The sequence below is a fragment of the Rhinolophus sinicus genome, linkage group LG05, assembly GCF_036562045.2.
Source record: "Rhinolophus sinicus isolate RSC01 linkage group LG05, ASM3656204v1, whole genome shotgun sequence".
Classification (NCBI taxonomy): domain Eukaryota; kingdom Metazoa; phylum Chordata; class Mammalia; order Chiroptera; family Rhinolophidae; genus Rhinolophus; species Rhinolophus sinicus.
Genome location: NC_133755.1, coordinates 178,707,002 through 178,719,312, shown reverse-complemented (window position 1 = coordinate 178,719,312; position 12,311 = coordinate 178,707,002). Strand labels below are relative to the sequence as shown.

At 40.4% G+C, this 12,311-nt stretch overlaps 1 protein-coding gene across 4 annotated transcripts in view; it reads left to right on the top strand.

Annotated features, from left to right (window-relative positions):
• Window positions 1-12,311, top strand: part of PRKN (parkin RBR E3 ubiquitin protein ligase) — a 1,115,215-nt gene that overhangs the window by 623,636 nt on the left and 479,268 nt on the right. The window lies entirely within an intron of this gene.

The window sequence follows — 12,311 nt, the reverse complement described above, 5'->3', positions numbered from 1 at the left end:
GGTTCTTCCACAGATCTGTGTTTGTGTCGGTGCGTCACATGTATTCATATCCCCAAAATAACGCGTGTAGCTAGTTTTGGACCTGGTTGTTTCTATTCTCAGAGGGTAGAATGAAAGAAAGAAAATGTGGAGACGGTCTGAGAGAAAAACGGGGAGACGGACTAGATTTGCAGTTTCGGAGGCAAGAACCAAGTTGAAGAACCTAAGTCTAATCTGCAGGGTAGGCGATTTAGAGTAGACTTCCTTACTGTACACTAATCAAGTGAGTGGAGTAAAAGAAATTAGCTTTATTACACATTCTTGAGGTTGGCTGGAAGCAAATCGCAACAGAGAGGTCTTAGCCCTGATAAGAAAGAACTTCTAGGGACTGCTGAAATGAATTAATGAATAAAGTCAAGGAATATATTTCATTCCAGACTTTAAAGAAAAAGCAGCCTCATACCTTCATCATTTAAGTGTTGGCTCTAGATTTTAGGACTGTACCAGGTTGCCTTTTAAAGCTGCTTTAAACGCTATAATTTCATGATTAGCAGGTATTAATGCTCCTAGTACTTCTATTCTTTAATAAATTTAAATACAACTGTTGACTAATGGAAACCTAAAAACCTTAACAACATCTGTTGAGCAGACCTGTTTCCAGGAAGGAGTAAAAATGAGATGTTTTCCTTTTGCTGCATATTTAGTTCTTACTGAGGCAAGGGAGACCATACATAATATTACCTAAAATGCAGCACTTCAGTCTCCCTGGGTCGGCTGAATAATTGCCTCTGGCTAACGCTTTCCACATGCAAGAAGAACAGCTGATTCTTCTGATATTTCAGGAAAGGAATTGGAAAGCGCTAAAAATGTGGGCTCAACTGCTCTGAAAGCACTAGATCATTACATCCCTTTTCAGTTTCTCAGAAGAGAAATTCAAAATATTTTTCTGTAAGTCAGAATGCAGCCCCCAGCCAGTATTTTAAAACCTCCCATTAAACTTGATAAAAATGGCATTACAAAATGTAATGTTGATCATATTATCGTATTATCTTACTATGAGCGTTGCCTTCCATGTTTCCTGCTGCTAAGCTGTCACCTTTACGTTAATAACTCACAACACCTACAGGAAATGAGCCTCCTCCCAGATGCACAGGGAGATAATTGATGGAATAATAATATTGTGTGTTGCAATGAAAATTTTTCCTATTATTGCTTTTGAGGGAAATTATAAATAGAAGCTACTGTGTTCAGTTAGATTTAAGTATGTATGTATAACCAACCACGTGATTGAAAAAGTTCCCTTCTTGTAGAAGACAGCAGAAGGGTGTTTTATATGTAAGATAGAGAAGAGGATTCTTTCTTCTTACGGAGACGGCTCCATGCCTGGGGATGTCATAAAAGCCTGCACGAGGTCACTAATACACTGAATTGTGCTTTGCTAATTGTTGTGGGTTTTTTCCTGCTAATGCTTTTTTCCTGCTAATGCTTTTTTCCTGCTAATGCTTTGTTTTTTTAATTTAGAAATAATTCACACACAATAAAAAATTTTTAAATGTTAGAAAAATTTACTTTTATGGTTAGTAAAACTTTGGTGTAATTCTTTCCAGTATCTTGAGTATGCCCGAATATTTGCGTACATATAATGGCTGTGTGTGCGTGTGTGTGTAAGCATGCACATGTGTGTGCACATGTGGAGGTGCACACGTATGTCTACTACACTCGTGTACATTAGTATTTCACTTTTTGGTGCTAATGTGAAAGATACTGTGTGTTTAATTTCAAATTCCACTTGTTCATTGTTGGTAGATAGGAAAGAGATTGACTTTTAATATATTAACCTTGTATCCTGCAACCTTTGCTATAATTGTTTATTATTTCCAGTAATTTTTTTGTGGATTCTTTTGGATTTTCTGCATTTATGTCATCTATGAACAAGGATAGTTTTATGTATTTCTTCCTCTGTGTACCTTTATTTAGTTTCTTGCCTTATTGCATTGGCAAAGACTTCCAGTATGATGTGGAAAAGGAGTGGTGAGAGAGTACCTCCTTGCCTTGGACCTCAGCTTACTGGGAAAGCTTCAAGGTTCTCACCATTAAGTATCACATTATCTGTCGATTTTTGGTGTATAGAGTTTATCAAGTTGAGAAAGCCACCCTTCTTTCCCCCTTTGCCCCCCACCAGTTACTAGTTTACTGAAAGATTTTATCATGAATGAATGTTGGATTTTGTCAAAAAAAATTTTCTGCATCTATTGATACTATTGTGTGACTTTTCTTTTTTTAGTTTGATGTGATATATTGCATTAATTCGTTTTTTGAATGTTAAGTTAGCCTTGCATACCTGGGATAAATCCCACTTGACCATTGTGTATAATTCTTATACTGTTTTGGATTTGACTTGCTAATATTTTGTTGAGGATATTTGCATCTATGTTCATGAGTTATTGGTCTGTAGTTTTCTTGTATTGCCTTTGCGTGGTTTTGGTATTAAGGTAATGCTGCCGGCCTCATAAAATAAATAAGGAAAATATTCATTATGTGTCTATCCTCGGAACAAATTGTAGAGAACGGTCACAGGTAAGAATTTTATTTGTGTGCTTTACAAACATATAGTTTTGTATATGAAGAGATTGACATCTCTTTCATCTATTTTTCTAATAATAATGATTTGTCAGTGGATAATAACTTCTATTCCAGGAGCACCAAAGTCAATAAGCTTACTTTTTTGGCGTTAGGAAAATAACATAATCTCTTAGGCTTTCGGGTTTCTTATAAAATCCAAGAATTGAAGTAGGTAACCTGTAAGGCTCTCAGCTGCCGAAATAAAAGATGAGGTTTTCAATGATACTGCCTTCCAGATCACACATGTGTGGCTGGTAAATGTAGGAAAAAAATACATAAGATGAATGTGATATTCATTTCCAGGCATTAGGCTTATTTCATTCAGGTACATGATTTTTTCGGGTACATGATCTGTGTGCTTTGAGTTTGCACTGTATATAAAACATTTTCCTCTCAGAGAAAACGGTGAACTATTTGAGAGCCAAAACATCCTGAGGTTTTATATGAAGCAGCAGGTTCCCATCTGCCATCCAACCTCGCAGTCTCCTCTAATTATCTACAACAGTGAGAAGATCTTCATCCACTCAGGGTTAGCAGTCGATAGTCTTAAGTTTATGAATAAAAAGTAAGGAGCAAAAAGCACAAAGCTGAGCCAGGAGCAGAAAGTGGAGCAGTTGAAGGAAGAATGGCTGTATGGTTACATATTTCCCAGAGGATTACATGAAAACGTTGAGGACATTTCTGGATGCCTCAGTTTGACTCAGGAATAACAGCGTCCAGCCATAGTCAAATGGCATAGTCAAAGGGCAAAGTCAAAGTGACACATTTTTGCCCAACCACTATGTGTCTCTTGGGGCTCACCCTGATATCGGGTACTTCCCAGGGGAAAACATCATTTTTGTGCCTTGAACCTGATTTACAATATCATTCTTAAAATTTTAAAGTGTAAAACTTGAAAACATACAAAATAGAAAAATCGTTACCATGATATCATTTGTCAAAAAGAAAAAAATTGTCCTCACTCTTTCCCCCCTTTCTCTTTCTAAGGCTGTCTGGTATTCCCTGCACTTCTTTTCATCTTCATTCATTATTTCTCAGTTTACAAAGCTGAACACAAAGTAAAAAAAAAAAAAATTCACAGTCAAAACGTAACCTTCCAGAAACATGTTTTAAAGTCCAGTTGCCAGTAGGATATTAAATCTTAGAAGCAGTGCTGCCTTGTCATTTTCCTCAATTCTTTCACTAAAGACTTATGGTTTTGATGTCACTGTTGTTTGATATAAATGGTTTTTTAAATAATATTCTTGCCTCAAATTTGTCCTCAAATTCCTTCTGCCTTTTCAAGCAATGCTCCCTTGGGCTGCAGACTTCAGAGGTTTACTTGGGGTCTGAGATTAGTTCACTCCATTTGTACTTGCTTATGGTGTTCCTGGGGGAGAATGATTTAACTGTCATTTGGCAGGATTTTGGTATTCATTCATTCATTCATTCATTCGTTCATTCATTCATTCACTCATTCATTTAACAAAGAGAGAGAAGAAACGGGGATCTTAGTTACTTACCCTTTGAATGCATTTGCCTTCTGCTTCTCTTGTCTTAGGCTTCTCTTGTCAATTCACATTGAAATTTCTGTTATATTTGGCATTTCTTTTATGATTTAGATTTAATATGTAAGTTACGTTTCTTTCCAATGTTTGAGACATTGCTTAATGGCTATCTTCTTTCAACTTAACCCTTTATTGACATTTTGGGGTCAAATGGAAACTGAAGTTCTTATCCAGGGATCAGGCTCTGAAGAGTCTCGCCAGAGACTCCAGATATACTCACATTTAATTCGACCGAAATCTTTAACTTGGCCTTTTTCAGTAAATGGCTTCATTTTTGCAATGGAAACATTGCTGGAATTGTGTTTACATGATACAGCACTAGAGACCTTTGCGTATACTGATTATACATCTGTCTTATTAGATCCAAACAGTATGTACACTGCTAGCCACATGGTGTCATATGCCAGCAAGAAAAGATACTGTCGTGTAAGTATGGGGTCATCTTGGAGTGTCCATTTTGTATAGCATAATAGAGAGGTAAGTCAGCGTAGCACATTTATATAACAATCAGCAGGAATATGTTATGTAGTAGAACGGGACATCTATAACTTTTTAAGATGAAAGAGGAAGTCAAAGATAGGCCTTCTAGTGAGAAGCAGACTACTACACACGGAGCCCTGTAAGTTCCCTCTACTTGTGTTGTGAGTGGCTCTTTCCAGAATAAGTGTGGCCTGCCTCAGCCTGATCGATCCAGGGAGAGGGGTTCTCAACCCTTCCAGAAAGGAGACTCCTTCCTGTGGGTGGAGGGGTAATTACATCCTCCCTCCTAAATTCAAAGGCATGCTTAATGACCTGTAATTCTTTACCTAAGTGTGGAGTACAGCATAGGGAATAGAGTCAGGGGAATTGTAACAGCTGTATATGATGTCAGAGGGGTAGTAGTTTGGGGGAAGGGGTTATCACTTTGTGAGGGGTGCAAATGTCTAACTATTACATTGTTCTGTACACCTGAAACTAATAAAAAATTATTTGATATCTGTCTTGTGGATGACAAAATTGAAGCTAAGACATTTGTGGGGACAGAGCCCCAGAAAGTAGTTTACAGGCTCTCGGCCTCACGTGGAGGAGTGCTGGCTCGGGTAGTAGATGGCCGTCAGCTGTGGCTGATTGGCCGTCAGCTGTAGCCAGTTAGCCAATTGGCCGCTAATATAACTGCTGCGGCTACGGAGGAGAGTGGAGGAGAGTGAAAGAGAGTCGTCGGTGGGTTGCAGACAAAACGGACAGCAGGTCGCATGTCCAGTGAACCCAGCCTCCAGTGAGACCGTAGTGGTATGACTCCCCTACCTATGGCTCCATGGGTGTTCCTTTTTGGCCTCACCATATCCTACGTTATGTGGGGAGCGGGACCAGAGACCCTGCAGGCCTCCCCGCACGACAACATTTTAAAAAATTGCCTCTAGCCATCCTACATCTGGTCGACCCAACGTCCGCACCAAGGCCTGTGGGGTTTGCATTGTTTTTCGCTCATCACACTTTACCCCAGTGTACAGCCCCAGTTTTCTCTGTACATTAAAAGGCAAACCTGTCTGGTGAGGGTGGAAGGTAGGGTTATAAGTGAAAAGACAAATAGTAACGGTAAAGTGAGATACAAGACAGTTCAAAAACCAGTAAGAATTGGAAACAACAGAGCTTCTTCCTACATGACCCTCTGCTCTGCTGATTGTAGGTTGTTCGAAGGATAAGCCACGTGACTGATGCTACAAATAATCTGAATCTGTTTCATGCAGTGCAACAAGCAAAAACCAAGTTCTTTTTATGTGGAACGCTCTCCTTTTAAAATCCCCTTCTGAATGGAATGGCATTTTCCAAAACTGATTTAAATAAAATAACTAGAAATCAATGGAGAGTTTTAAGGCAGCATTAGAAATGAGGGGGAAAGTCAATTTCTAAGTCCGACTCAGGACATAGATGATTCAGCTACATTCTTTGGAGTCAGTTACTTATGAAAACAGAAGAAATGTTTTATCAACACTGATACTTTGAAGTGTGAGCTGCGTCAGTGTTCATGTCAGTCAGTGACCTTCATTTCTCCTGCAGTGGACCCTGTAGATTTCAGGTCTGAGAGGCTGCATCAGTGGGGGTTCCTGGCGATGTTACAGATGCTTGTGTGTGACATTCATATGCCTTGCTTGTTTGTTTCACTGTCACTACGGGTGCACAGCAGCCCCCACTGACACGAGTGACAATATTGACATCCACCTGGACCAATGTTGTATCCACTGAGGTCGACCTTGCATGTTGTAATTCTCTGGGTTTTAAGCAGTTCATCTTCTCATAGTGAATGTTCAGGAGCAGCTGTTATCCTAAAGCATCCGAGAGGCCCTCACCAGGATTTTGGCAACAGGCAGGCATTAATTTTAAGGCCGATTTTCTTTGGAAATAAATGCCACATAGTCTTTAAACAGCTGATTTTACTTAGGAAAATATTGTAAGTGACTTGTGCATTTGTTTTTAATTGCGGCTTAATCCTTGTAATTAGCAATTGATTATAAATGTGGTGAGGGGAGAAGTTATTTTGATTGCAAATAATATTTGCACTGATTCTCATCCTCAGAAATTTTAAGCAGCTGGAACAGTTTTTGGTGGTAAGCAATGCTCTCCCTTGCTCTCTATACACATCATATGTGTATCTTTCGTTTCCCATGCCATTTAGAATCAGACATTTTCAGGTTTGTCCTTTCGACCTTCCAAAACGTGTAGAGTTGTTTGCTACCAAATAAGTAATAGTCTCAATAACCCAGAGTCTAAAGTTATTTATTGAAGTAAGGGTCATGGTGTGTTGATTCTGTTTCTTGCTAATTTGGCAAACTCTACGTCAGAGCAAACATGGCTTCGAATCCTGTGTCTGAAGTGCCAGGAATGGAAGTTCAAGGGTTTCTCTGTCCAGATGTAGACTTTCGCAGCACAAAGGGCTACTTAATGTGCTGTCATGATGGGCCTCACACATCACACGCACACGGCAATGTGAAGAAGTGTGCACACAGACACCAGCATCCGATAACATGAGCGTCACGGCAATGTGGTTCTATGCCAGCGGCTGTGATCTCTAGCCCTTCTCTGTCATCAGATGTAACTGACAAGTTAATTAGTCTGTTCATTCAACAGGTATTTATCGAGCTCATCTGTGACTCCAGGAAGTGTTCCAGGTGCTTCCAACTGTAATAAAGAGTGTTTGGGGTGCAGGGAGAGCAGATGACAGCTGTGTCCTCTAGCGATTGAGTGGTGTGGTGAAAAAGAGCCTGGTCACAGCAAGGCAGAGCTTGAGAACACCTCTGAGTGTGTTCTCAGTGTGGCGTGGCTCTGAAATAGGAACCAGACATTTCTTTAGAGAAAGTCTTTCCAGTGATTCTTTCACTTGGCCAAGACAGCATTAAACACAAGCATAGAATAATTCGTGTGTATTTAAGCAGGACACGCCCCAATTGCCCACTCACTGTTCTTTTACATCCAGACAACTGGGTGCGGACGTTGCCTGTTCTGACACACCTCCTCCTTGCAAATCACTGGGGAAGGACCCTTGACCCCAAAGCCAAACCCTGACACATGGTGCTGCCATCACCAGTCTCCACATCTGGTTTCTTCTCAGCCATTTGGTTCAAACATATTTTTGTATCATTTTATTTGTTTATATTTAAAAAAAACCTCAGTCGCCTGCAGTCTTCTTCAAAGTTGTAGTGTAACTAAAGCATTTGAAATTAACCTCTTCAATTGATATTTCTCTGTAGCTCATAATATTTATAATTGAGAAAATCTCCTCCTGGTGGCAAGCTCAGAGAAAATGTTGATAAGAGCGTATTCTCAATTCTAACTGCTTTTGAATTAAAATGAGTAAATAATTTTGACAGAATATTTTCAAAAGTACTGTTTTTTGCTTCACTCACAGAAGCTTTCTTTGATATTTTTACTAAACAGAACATATCAAATAAATTATTTTTATTTATACATATTTTGAAAGTTCTGCCATATTTAGAGGCAGCATAACCAGAAGTTTTCTCAGTGTTCTTTGTGATGTGAATATAAATTTATCTAATTAAAACTAGAAGCTGCATTGAAATATTCCTCCCACAAATTGAAATATTCCAGAAGTTCAATTATAGATTTTAGAATGAAAATCTTGTATATCATTTGATTTCACACCATTTAATCTAACCAGGTTCTCCACTTTTATAGGGATCAATTTCAATTTCTTCTTGCAAACCCTCTTTAGTGATTTATCTTTACTTAAATCTTCAAAAGCTGGAGATTTGGGGAATTCTATTAGTTGAAGATTTTGATAAAAGATTGCTAACTGATTTAAAACAAAATACAAACAAATTTAGAAGACTCTTGTAAAAGTTAATACTGTTGTATTGTAGGGAGTAAAGAACCTTCCTAGGGTCTCTGGCTGAGGTCCTGACAAAAGACAGATTAACAAGAGCAAAACAAACAGCGGTTTACTAACAAGTGCAGCACACATCCACATGGGAGCACCCAGAGATGAGTAACTCAGACAGCTGGTTAGAACTTAGCCTTATTTGGTTTCTTAACCAAAGAATGATAATTCTGTAGGGAAGTGACAAAACAAAGGAAAAAGACTTTGAACTTCTAGAGCAGCACATTGTGGAGAGGTAAACGTGGGGGGTCTAATGGAAGATAAGGGCCCATCAGTCAAGTCTGTAATGTCGATTCCTTTGGCATTCGCTTGGCTGATAAGGGTCTAGAATTGTTTCCAGTGACTTCCTGGCAGAACGGGAGGAGAAATCTTTACAAATTTATGTTCTTCTTTAGGCAATAAGCAAGGGCAAAACTTTTTTTTATCTGTTTCTCAGTTGGCATTAGCTCAAAATAATCCTTATGCCAAATGGCAAGTTTTGGGTGGCATATTCTGCCACCCTTCAGTAGTCACTAGATTTGATTTACAAAGTGGTTTGTTCAAGGCTGAAACTTTCCTAAAAGTGCGATTGGCAGCAAGGAGAAGATGGGCAGCGAGGGAAAACAGTACATGCCACCACCCAGAGATGCTTTTTTTCTCCAGCATCAGGTTTTTTACAACAACTTTGTTGTTCAGTTACTCTGTCTTTGCAAAAATACTTACAAATTTTGACAACTACATCTTCTGCTTTGACTGATAGAATATCAGCTTCTTTGACCACTACTGCAAGTTACATGCCTACCACAATTACTTCCAAGCATATTCCACAAGTTCCTAAATTTAGTAAGGATGTTGTTTTCAGCCATGATGCTGTATCTCACCGAACTGAATATTCAGGTCATCACTTTAAAAACAAAGAATAGGGCCGGCCTGGTGGCTCAGGTGGTTAGAGCTCCGTGCTCCTAACTCCGAAGGCTGCTGGTTTGATTCCCACATGGGCCAGTGGGCTCTCAAACACAGGGTTGCTGGTTCAATTCCTTGAGTCCCGCAAGGGATGGTGGGCTCTGCCCCCTGCAACTAAGATTGAACACGGCACCTTGAGCTGAGCTGCCTCCCGGATGGCTCAGTTGGTTGGAGTGCGTCCTCTCAACCACAAGGTTGCTGGTTTGACTCCCGCAAGGGATGGTGGGCTGTGCCCCCTGCAACTAGCAACGGCAACTGGACCTGGAGCTGAGCTGCGCCCTCCACAACTAAGACTGAAAGGACAACAACTTGACTTGGAAAAAAGAAATCCTGGAAGTACACACTGTTCCCCAATAAAGTCCTGTTCCCCTTCCCCAATAAAATCTTTAAAAAAAAAAAAAAAAAAAAAGAATATGTTCAATGTGAAACTTAACTTCTTTAAACTTGCAAGAGAATTCACAATGTCACCATGAAGAGAACAAACTTCCAGTAGTTTTACTTTGAGTCAATGAAGTACATGAGAAGAAAAATTGAACAATCATTAGAAATAACAGATTTTCTATTTTTACCCTATAGTGACACTGATAGAACACTATTCAATTTAACTTTTTACAAAGTTCTGCTAAGCAAGCAAATGCTAACAGCTATCACTTAACTTGTACATGCACAAGAAAACTTGGAATCAAGACTGAGTAAATTAATTTGGAACAGTCATTTGATGTAAATGAAAAGCCACACTTCACTGAGTAATATGTAAATGTACCTTCTGAGCTGCATGTGTGAAATCACATTTTTGAGTGCAACATTCTTGAAATATCTACAGGTTTGGTGATTCTTAAACAGGTTTGTGTGTCTGGTCAGTGATATTTAAAAGCCCGTCTGGTGAATGGAAAGTGTTGAGTAATGCCTATACAACTTACATATTCGATCATTAACTTTCTTGAAAAATAGAAATTCTGGAATGTAATATTGTGATTTATAATGAGAAATCCTATTTGTTTTTTGTCTGCTCAGAGCTCCTAAAACCCTTGGACTTCCCTAGAGATAACCACAAAGATGCCTCTTGTTATGGGACCTCACCTAAGGCTGGGACTGGTTGCCCAGGACCAACCAAGAGATTAGAAGGTTGGAACTTTTAGTCCCACCCCCTCCAGGGAGGGGAGAAGTGCTGGATCTCTAGTACAATCACCGATGACCAGTGATTTAATGAATCATGACTATGCAATGAAGCCTCCAGAAAAACCCAAAAGGATGGGGTTCAAAGAGTTTCTGGGTTGGACACATAGAAATGCAGGGAGAGTGGCATGCTCAGAGAGCACGGGGTCTCCACACCCCTTCCCCATACCTGGCCCTATGCAGCTCTTCCATCTGGCTGTTCCTGAGTTACATCCTTTCATAATAGACTGGTGATCTAGTAAATAGAAAGGTTCTCTGTGTTCTGTGAGATGTTCTAGCAAATTAATTGAGTTCAAGGAGAGGGCCTTTGGAAACTCTAGTAGAAGGCAGGTGGATCAGAATCTCAGGTGACAGCCTGAATTTGGGGGTCTTTGTAGGCCTGAACCCTTCCCCTGTGGAATCAGATGCTATCTGCTGATAGAGTCAGAAGTGAGTTGAATTGCAGGACACCGAGCTGGTGTCCAAGAATTAGGTGATGGTGGGGAAAACCCTCCACGTTGGCAGTGGCCTTAGAATCTTACCTCACATGTCCTTCCTCTTTTAGCTTATTACTGTTGGAAGAGTTTATTCCAATAACTGTTACCAACAATCACAAGAAATACTAATAGTTCTGGATTTGTAATCAATACATGACAAAACGCACTGAGGCAAAAGCCTTCTGACTGCTTTTTATGTGCTTTCTATACTGTCCAGCTTCCATTTTCTGTGCATATTTCACGTAGAGCAAATCTATAATTTCCTACGGTTTCCACCGACCCCACTGACTGTTGCTCTGGTGGTGTCATGCATTGCGCAGACCTCAGACCAGTCCCAGACAGACGAACACCATGTGTCTCGTGCTCTGGATGAAGCACGAGCAGAATGTAGAAGTAGAGAGGGTCTACCAGAACCAGTCCCGCTTATTGTAATGTAGCTATTAATAAGAACAATGCAACTTCAAATAACTACAAATGTGGGACAAATCCTAAACCAGACAGGACACGCAGACAAACGCCAGCATTGGGACTATCCTGGGTAAGTCGTGTCCTATAGCCCTCCTGTGTACACCTCTAAGATGAGGGCGTTCCTGCTTCCTCGAGGGGTTTTGCGAGGACCACTGGACACTTTGTAACCCAAGGTGACCAGAGACCATAGGTGGGAGATATCATACTGGATAACTTCTTACAGAGAAACACCTGCGAACCGGGGGCCCGAAAGTTACACTTGCAGCCCCATTCCTGGACCTTGCCCAGGTCACGTGCCACTGTTTATGGGGAGACGCAGGCTCTTCTGATTGTGGGAAAGAACATGACATCCTACGGGATGGTGAGAGTTGCTGCAACTCAGGGAAGCTCCGCTGTCACGAAATTCTCTCCTTCAGCCTGAGCTGCTGCAGGACTCATTCTGCAGTGACGGAATGCGAGATCAAGTCACTAGTTTCCTACATTTGTGTGAGTCAAGTTTGTTTCTCTCCCCACTAGATTAACTCCAAGTTGTGACACCACAGCCGCTGGTGTTTGGGGAGGTCCCATGTTGGTGACAGGAATCAGTGTCACACAAGTCAGAGCACACATGACAGCGTGTTCCCACATCGCTTGGTGTGTGTGTCGGTGAGGTCTCCCAATGATAAAGTGAATTATGCTTCTCTTTGTTCTGAAACTGCAGTTAGAAAAGCAGGGTGCCTAGGAGTTGAT